Here is a 9625-nt window from a genome sequence, read left to right on the forward strand (position 1 = left end):
GGTCACTCTCACAGTCTGATGTGCCCAGGATTCACCTAGGGCCTGATTCATCTGGGCTTGGCCTGTGAATGCGCATCTCTAGACAAGCCTGACCACTGGGTTCTATCCCAGCCCTGCAGCTTTGTGTTTCTAACAAAGATCTTATGCTTTGCATGGCCAAGTTATGGAAGGTAATAAGGAGTTCTCTCACTGAAGGGACCCATTCAGAGAGCTCATTCATTCCTGACACCGATAAAGAAAGTAAGGCGTCTGAGTGGACGGGAGGGGTTGTGGGAGAGGTGGGGAGGAGCGTGCCTAAAACAGCATTTGAGAAGGGGCTTGGTGGAGAGGGCCATAGCTCAGATTTATCCCATGAATCACAATGATCCCCAGAGTAGGTGTCTTTAGTGCCACTAAAGTATTGTGAAAACTCCTTTTGAATGAGTTTCTGTTGGTCACACCCAGCAGAATATTGATGTATTGGGTCTGAAGAAGAGTTAAAGTATCTATATTTTTATTTTTTTAATTTGATTTGATTTTTTTTTAAAAAAAGAAACACACTTTGCTATTTCTCTTGGGTCAGCTTCAAACTCCTAAACCCAGATGATCCTCTGTCTCAGCATTTCAATGGCTACAGCTACAGACCCATGCTATTGTGCCCTGAGGAATATGCACTTGAAAGTATTAATTGGTTTTACTTTTTATCATAGGATTGGGCAACACTTTATTCTATCAAATTGGTTTTCTTATTGTTCTCTTGCTGTAAAGAGACCACCCTTTTAAAAAGTTTGTTAACTTCAATTTACTCTTGGAAAGCAGCTGCCGTATAACAAATCTGGCTACCTCTAGGCCACCACAGGAGAAAGCACAAGCTCTCCACAGCAGTCAGGAAGCCATGTCGGGGGACACTGAAGTGAGGGGTGTGGGGACCATGGTCTCTTCCATATGACTCATGTATCAACCTACTACAGGTGAGCGAATGAACCCAAATGATACCCAAAGCTGACAACTGCTCAGCCACCCCTGACCAAAATCCTGACAGACAACAGTCAGGCTAAAGTTGTATTGCTTAAAGTCACAAAATTTAGAAACATGTCTTCTGCAGCAGTGACAACTGTCTGAGACATCCTTCTGTTTCCAGAAGACAACAGCGCTTCCATGGCCTGGCACAAGTATGAACCCAGCAGGTGTTTGTTGAGTTTGGTGGGGTTTTTTTGGGGGGGGGGGTGTATTTTGGTTTTTTTCGAGACAGGGTTTCTCTGTATAGCCCTGGCTGTCCTGGAACTCACTCTGTAGACCAGGCTGGCCTCGAACTCAGAAATCTGCCTGCCTCTGCCTCCCAGAGTGCTGGGATTACAGGCATGTGCCACCACCACCCGGCTACGTTTTTGTTGTTTGTTGTTCTGTTTTAGTGTTTGTGGTACTGCATATTGAACCCAGGAACCATGTGCTCTCAATGACCCAAGCCCACACAGACCTAAACGTGTGAATTCGAAGGGAAAGTGGACTTGTTCAAAACGCTACAGAACATAGGATTTTGGAGTTCAATATTTCAGTTCTGAGTTTTGAGAACATACAGGATATATGCATGGCTGAAGTACAGAGGAAACAAGGTGACTTTGAGTTGGTGAGGTGAGCAGACTGGAGGATAGAATGTTAGCTGAGACCTACATATAAAATTCACCTTTCCCAAGATGACTGCAGGACAGGTGTAGCATGAAAGCCTGGAACTTTCCATCTGAGGACTGTGAGATAGGGGTGGGTCCTGTCCTTGGAGAGATCTAGATTCAAAACGGGCAAAAAGGATTCTGAGAAGGATGTGTGTTGAGTAGGATGAAATGGGGAACTCTGACCAAAGAGATTAGCCTGGGCAAAGGAATGAAAGGGTAGTGTGGGGTACACCACGGTGCAGGGCCTAGGAGAAGGGCAGAGGACAGGTTAACTTTGCTCTGGTCAGAAGTTAAGAACGGCTCTGATGAGGTCACTAGGTTAACTGGCCTTTCCAGATGCTGGTGGTATAAAGATTTGTTTTTTCTGCCCAGGTATCCTGGAGAAGGATAATTCTTGCTGTTGGCAGTAGAGCTGGTGATCTGAGATGTTTGCTCAGGTTCCAGATGAGATAGTGGTGACAGGAGGCAGGGGGAGCTGTGGGTCAGCTCAGTCAGTGAGCTCTAGACTGGCCAGGGGCCTGTGCCACCTGCAAAGCTGTTCCCTGAGCTGTTCTCTGGTGCCCCTGCAGAGTTAGTTTTATGGGGCAGTTCCTCCTCAAGTCTAGAATGGTAAACTGTCCCACATCAAATCTTTTTAAATCCCATAAACAATACATTACATTGCCATTCTTTCATATTACAAGAAGAAAAGATGTTTAACATAAAACCTTTGTTTTTGCTGGGCAGTGGTGGCACCCAAGTTGCAGCTGACAGAGGCAGAGGCAGGCTGATTTCTGAGTTCAAGACCAGCCTGGTCTACAGAGTGAGTTCCAGGACAGCCAGGGCTTCACAGAGAAACCCTGCCTCGAAAAACCAAACCAAACCAAACAAACCCCCCAAAAACCTTTGTTTTCAAATCCCCAGGCAAAATGGCCTTCCTCTCTTGACTCCCTCTACATACATGCCAAAGAGCAGGAATAAGAGATAAAGTCTTCACATACTGCTAAATTCTCGCTGTTAATAACTCAGCAGGCAGAAGTCTCTTTGAGCTATTTTGTTTCTTGCCTTGGTTTTCCAGTCAAATGGAACTTGGCAAAGGAGAGAAACAAACACTGGACCCCTTCAAGGTTGGCAGTCTGGTACTCAGACTGAAAGATACGTATTCATTAAGCCTCAGCCCATTAGCCAGCTCCTTCTTGATTTCAAGTGGCAGAGACCCAGTAGAAACTAGCTGAGCCCAGGCAGAAACTCTATTAGTTCATACCTAGTAGGGGGTGGAAGAAACAAGGAAGGAAGGGAGGAAGGAAGGAAGGGAGGAAGGAAGGAAGGAAGGAAGGAAGGAAGGAAGGAAGGAAGGAAGGAAGGAAGGAAGGAAGGGAGGAAGGGGAGAAAAGAAGAAGAGGAAGGAAGGAAGGGAAGGAGGGAGAGAGAGGGGGTACTGGCTGGTTTTGTGTGTCAACTTGACACAGTCTGGAGTTATCACAGAGAAAGGAGCTTCAGTTGGGGAAGTGCCTCCATGAGATCCAGCTGTGGGGCATTTTCTCAATTAGTGATCAAGGGGGAAGGGCCCCTTGTGGGTGGTACCATCTCTGGACTGGTATTCTTGGGTTCTATAAGAGAGCAGACTGAGCAAGCCAGGGGAAGCAAGCCAGTAAGGAACATCCCTCCATGGCCTCTGCATCAGCTCCTGCTTCCTGACCTGCTTGAGTTCCAATCCCGACTTCCTTTGGTGATGAACAGCTGTGTGGAAGTGTAAGCTCAGTAAACCCTTTCCTCTCCAACTTGCTTCGTGGTCATGATGTTTGTGCAGGAATAGAAACCCTGACTAAGACAGAGGGATAGACAAAGGGAAGAAGAGAAGGAGGGAGGAAGGGAGAGAGGTATGGACAGAGAGAGGAAGGAAGGAGGGAAGGAAGGAAGGAAGGAAGGAAGGAAGGAAGGAAGGAAGGAAGGAAGGAAGGAAGGAAGGAAGAAAGAAGACAATCAGCAAAGACCACTGGGCTGACCTGATTGCAGGTTTGAATGATGTTGGAGAGCTCTGCTCTGACATATCGCCTCAGCTTCCTCCATCAGGACCAGCCTTACCTCAGGAACACTTTCCCAGCTGGTGTCCTCAGGACTCTAAGCTTGCTTCTTGTCAATTTCACTGCTCCAGCTATCAGCTCCATTCCTGCAGCAACATTCTGAGCCTTGGTTCTCATAGAGTACCTGTCTATGAACCCAGTATGGCCAGGAGGATGCAGTGCTCTTATTGGTCAAGACAGATCACAGGCCTACCCCTGGAACTAGAGAGTGGGGTTGAACCCGTTTATGTCATCTTTAGGGAGGTGGGTCTTCAGATTGAAACTGTGCAATTACCAGAACGAGGGTCACAAGACAGGACTTAAGCAAACACTGCATGGTGACCATGACACAAGGGTCAGGCTGTGGCGCAGGCCCGGCTTTGTGGATATAAGGCTGGACAGTCACTCACAGCCCAACTGATATGGATTAATGCTCAGTTGCTTTGAATTTCTTAAGTTTTCTGGACTTTATACTCATATCATTCCCACCCATTTTTCCTGCAGTCAGGTGGTGGCTGTTGCTGAAGCCGTGTTGAAAGACTCTTTGTCTTTACGTCAGTGGCAGACTTGAACGTCCCAGGTTTCTGGGTCACTGGTTCCCTCATGGCATAGTATCTGGTTTCAGGAATAGAGCAGGAACTAGACTCTGATGGTTTCTTGAGGCTTGGAGTAGGGGACCTGTGTGGGCCTGTCTCTTATGTAGGGTCTGTTGGCCAAGCAGCTTCATACACCAGAGTCAAGGAGAGAGGACAGGGAACCATCTCAACAAGGTGTTTCAGGGTTGGAACTGCATGCATGTCCTGGGATACTAAGACTTTGAGGGTGAAGAGTGAATTTTCTCACTTAATTCTCACCAATTTTCACCAGACTCTCAAGACTGTTTGACAAATAAGGAGCCAGGCTAACAGGAAGCTGAGACTCAGAGTAAGCAAGTGACTTGCTCAAAGACACACAGCACTCTTACTGCAAAGCCTATGTGTTTAGTTCTTCTCTACTCTACACTGTGTTGGGTTCCACAGAGAGAAGAGAAATCCTCAAAAGGCTGAGATCCTGAGAAGGTGGTGACAAGGACCCTCCCTATGGTCAGCACAAGTCTGGATGTGTTGATGAGTAGAGCCCGTAGCACTCAAATTATATAATAACCACCTGCCCACCCACATATGGAAGGTATCTTATTTATTTATTTATTTATTTATTTATTTATTTATTTATTTCCGAGACAGGGTTTCTCTGTATAGCCCTGGCTGTCCTGGAACTCACTCTGTAGTCCAGGCTGGCCTCGAACTCAGAAATCCGCCTGCCTCTGCCTCCCAAGTGTTGGGATTACCAGTGCCTGGCTAAGGTATCTTTTTATATGGTCTGAGCTATTGAGCTTAGATACAATCCAAAAATAGTACGTAGATGAAGCCAAAGGTATACTTTCCTTATAGTCATTTAGTATCCAACTGAGTTATGGATTGTCATAGCAAGACCAATATGTTGCTGTATTTTACAATTAGCTAGCTGGGCGGTAGTAGCGCACACCTATAATCCCAGCATTCTGAGAAGCAGAGGCAGGCAGATTTCTGAGTTGGAGGCCAGCCTGGTCTACAGAGTGAGTTCCAGGACAGTCAGGGCTATACAGAAAAACCCTGCCTCAAAAAAACCAAATCCAAAAATTAAAACAAACAAATAAACAAACAAACATTAGCTAATCTCTTATAGCTCCAAATTTATAAATTAAGTTTAACATAAGTATCTATGCATAGGTGTGTGTGTGTGTGTGTGTGTGTGTGTGTGTGTGTGTATGTTGGCTTTAAGACATTGTCTTATGTAGTACAGGTAGGCCTTGACTTCACTAGTAACCAAGTAGCTAAGGCTCACCGTGGTCCTCTGATCTTCTTGTCTCTGCCTTTGAGTGCTGGACTTACAGACATTGAGCTGCTGCTCTTGGTTTATGCACTGCTGGGAACACAAACCCAAGGCTTTGTGTGAGCGAGGCGAGCACTCTGTGGGGTGAGCTATTTCCCCAGTCTATACAGGGAGGGAGTGATGGAGGTTTCCTTGGAGGCCCTCTCAGAAGGCTCAGCTGGGCCCGGCTTAGTTTCTCATTGGCTGTAGAGACCCTCTGGCTAGTGGGGCTTTCCAGAACTCCCTCTTGGAAAGTGAGACCCTTTTTCCTTACAGTTTTTTGGTTTTGTTGTTGTTGTTGTTTTGTTTTTGGGACATGCGCTTTGCTGCAAACACAGCGAGCTTGATTAAAATAGTCCTCTATGCTGCACATGAACCTACAGGTAGTTTATGCCACTATCCAGTGTCCTGGTAGAACAGAAAAGGGCCCTTCTTGACAGGAAACTTCTGTGCTTTGTCCCTCCACAAAAGGATATGGTGAGCAGGGTAGGAAGTCAAAGGGGGCAGGGGAAAAATGAATTTCAATTTAATTTTGTCATGACCAGGTGTTTAGAAGGCAAAACATAAACCAAAAACATGGCTGCAAGTGAACTTGGAGAGAACGATGGAGATGCTGGTTTGCACTCGGGCCTGGGGCTTCAGGCTCTCAGGCTGTTTTGTGAGGACACTGATGATTTCTGCTTGGAGTCCGAGAGTTAGGCTATGCCTTTCCGCCCTGCTGTGGTGGAGACATGGTCTTCATGTTCAGCTGTCCTGAAGGGACGGGGGACCTGTGGCAGAGCTTGCCTAAGTCATCCAAATTAGGATCCCAAGAGGAAAGTCTAGCGAGGTTCAGAAAACTCTGGAAACCACTGTGGTGAAGATGCACGTCCTCCCTTAGAGCCAGAGCATTTTGTCAATGGAGCTGAGCCCTGAGCAAGACAGGCAGGAGGGCAGTTCCTAGCGGAGACTAGAAAGCAGACGGTGAGCTTCTGATGGTGGGATTGAACCCAGAGGGGCATCGCTTGCCCACAATAAAAATGGGGACAGCAAGCCTAATTCTGAAGTCTGGTAACATGACAGGGAGCAGCGATCTTGCCCTGAGCCCCTGCCCTGGCTTTCTTCCAGAGATGGACTGGTTGCGAGTGTAAGCCAAGTGAAGGCTTTCCTCCTCGAAGGTGTGTTTAGCCTGAGTTTCCTCACAGTGACAGAAGCATGACTTCCATGGTTTTGTTTTTGTTTTTTCTCTTCTTCAAGAAACTCTGCTTCATGGATTTTTTTCACCTCACTAAATATATTTCAATAATATTAGATGCAAAGTTATAATTTATTTCCTGAATCTTCTGTTGTTGGAGAATAATATTGCCCATCTGTCTAAGGTATGGTGTTTTGTTGTTATTATTGTTATATGGCAGTGACTAATATCATTTTCTGGATATATTCCAAATAATGGGTAAAACCTATGACCTGTTTAAGGACTTTGATCCTACATCAGCTGAGATAGGCTACCTGTTAAAACAAACACTCCCAAGTCTATGAGGCATAAGGATTTAACAGTATCTGCAAATTCCTTTCTCTACATCTTTAACAATTAAGAGGATGGCACGTGTTTGTGTCTTTTTTCTATAGATTGCATGGAAAGTCATGGCTCCTCCGAACAGATACAGAGTGGCTGTTTCTGATCTCAGAAAGGTTGTCACTAGATGATGGATAGCAGGACTCCCATGCCTGAGTCCTTTCAGAACAGCCGCCGCATTGCTGTATCCAAAGCTGGCTCGAACTTCTCTCTCTCTCTCTCTCTCTCTCTCTCTCTCTCTCTCTCTCTCTCTCTCTCTCTCTCTACTTCCCTCATCAGTCTTCTAGTTCTTCTTGCAGAACAGGATGTTGTGTACAAAATGGGCCACCTTTTTCCAGGATCCAGCCCCAAGCTCTGTGCCCCTAAATCACTTCTGAGTGCAAGGTCACTGATTTGTCCTAGATTAAAAGACAAGTTTAATTTGGGGGCACAGGTGGGGACAGACTTCAGGAAATAGAACTAGAAGGTAAAAATAGCATCCCAGTGTTGACTTGGTACTTTGGCTTTGACCAAATCTCCCAATGTCTTGACCTTGGCATTAGTGCCTCAGGAGAACATTAGTGTATCGAAACCAGCAAGAGTTGAGAAATTGTAATAGAAGCCATAGAACTGTGCGAGATCTGTTCCTTCACGTGAACCGGGTTGATGATTGCTGGCTCGTGCCTGAGCTGTGGTTTCCTCTTGTTTTGAAACATAGTTACTCGAAGATAATGCTTTTGAATGGCCGCTTGTCCACATCTGTGCTGGACTCCCAGATCTTGCCTGATGATTAGCTAGGGCTGGCCCCTTGCAAAGCAATGTTTCCAGGGATGTCAGAAAAAAGAAATCTTCAAAAAGTATACTTGTCCAAGGGCTTCTGAGAACTGAGCCACAGCATTCCCATGGCTGGTGCGTGTTTTCTTAAGAGTGGACAGGTGTGTTGGCCTTCCCTGTCCCAGCCTCTACTGCCTTCCCCAAGAAGCAGCCTCAGACTCTGGACCTCTGGACTGAGTGACTCACGCTCACTCTAGCACTTATAACCTAGAAAAAGAAACAGGAAGTGGTTTACAGAGCCAGGGTGCAGCTCAGGGAAGGGCCTGGGTGGCGTTGGCCTCAGATGAGATGGTAAATGCAGGCAGAAGTGTACTGTAGCAAGCATCTCTCTTGTCTCCTGTTACCATGGTGCCTTCTGGTGGGGTTGGACCACCTCAGTGGAGTTCCTGGGTGCATGATTGTGGTATAGGGGTCATGGCTTCTGGGCCAATGACTCCTTCCAACGTGAGACCTTGTGGGATGATAAGCTCTTCTCTGCACTGGCCTTGGACCTTTGATATGGCTTGTATCAGCCTTATACGTCGAAGTGCTTAACTGGATGAGGTAGTAAATGCCTGTGATCCCAGTTCTTGGGAGGTAGATGCAGGTCAGAGAGTTCTTGGTCATCTTTGGATCTTTGACTACCTCATGAATTCTAAGCCAGCCTGGGTTACACAATCTGGGAGGTATGTTCAAACACCATGAACGGGGAAAGTGTATACCTAGAACACGGTGAACTGGGAGAGTGTATACCTCAGAGTCCATTGTGTCTGACGCCCAGAGAGGGGCCTCCTTTATAGGCTGAGAAACAAAAGTCCATTGTTACCCTAGGTCCCCAGAAGAGTGCTCCAGTGCTGTAGTTAGCACTGTCCTGGGTGTGGTCCTGGGGTCTTCTGCCTGGGGTGGCAGTGGGGGGCGTGGCTAATGGGGACGAAAAGAGCAGAGGGCTAGCCTCCCAGGACACACCCAGGCATCCATTTCTAGTCTCTCAGGGCTGAAGGGTAGCTGTCCACTGAGCCATGCCCACTCCTACCCTCAGAGCCTCTAGCTAGTTCCCTAGCTCCCAATCCTCTCACCGATGTCTTCCCACAGGCTTGCCCCTCTGTGGAGCCTTTCCCGTGCACTCTCAGCACAACTATCTGTAACGGCCTCTTTAGGCCAGTGTCTCCAAGTACCAGCTCATGGAGAAATGGCTGTAGCACAGACTGGCCTGCGCTGCAGCCCTCCAGGATCCACGCTCCCCAGGCCTAAAGGTCTGGTTCTGATAGCACCTGCTGAGGCCAGTCTACCAAGTGAAGGGCCTGGAGACAACCCTAGTCATAGTTGTCCTTTGAATGAAGATAACTTGCTTCCTTTCCAACCTCTTGTGACTTCTGGAAATGATCCCAGAAGCAGAGGGGATCACTAGCCTGGAGAAGTCATTTGAGGCCTAACACATCTCTTTCAGGAGGGATTAGAAGGAGGCCAGATTATCAGGCTATTTCCTCCTGCACAGGCTGGCCACTGTCACAAGCATTACTCTGCTTTTCCATAAGCAGAGGGGCTTTGCTGCTTCAGGAGGCTGTGCTCCTGGTGTCCTTCAGTAGCAGGCAGAGAAGGTCACTTCCGGTCACAGACCAGGCAGGACTGGAATCCACTGGAGTCTCCTCAGAGAGAATGCTGACTCTTTGAGAATGTCAGGAAAGGACAAAAACAGC

The sequence above is a fragment of the Apodemus sylvaticus genome, chromosome 6 (genome assembly GCF_947179515.1).
Source record: "Apodemus sylvaticus chromosome 6, mApoSyl1.1, whole genome shotgun sequence".
Taxonomy (NCBI): domain Eukaryota; kingdom Metazoa; phylum Chordata; class Mammalia; order Rodentia; family Muridae; genus Apodemus; species Apodemus sylvaticus.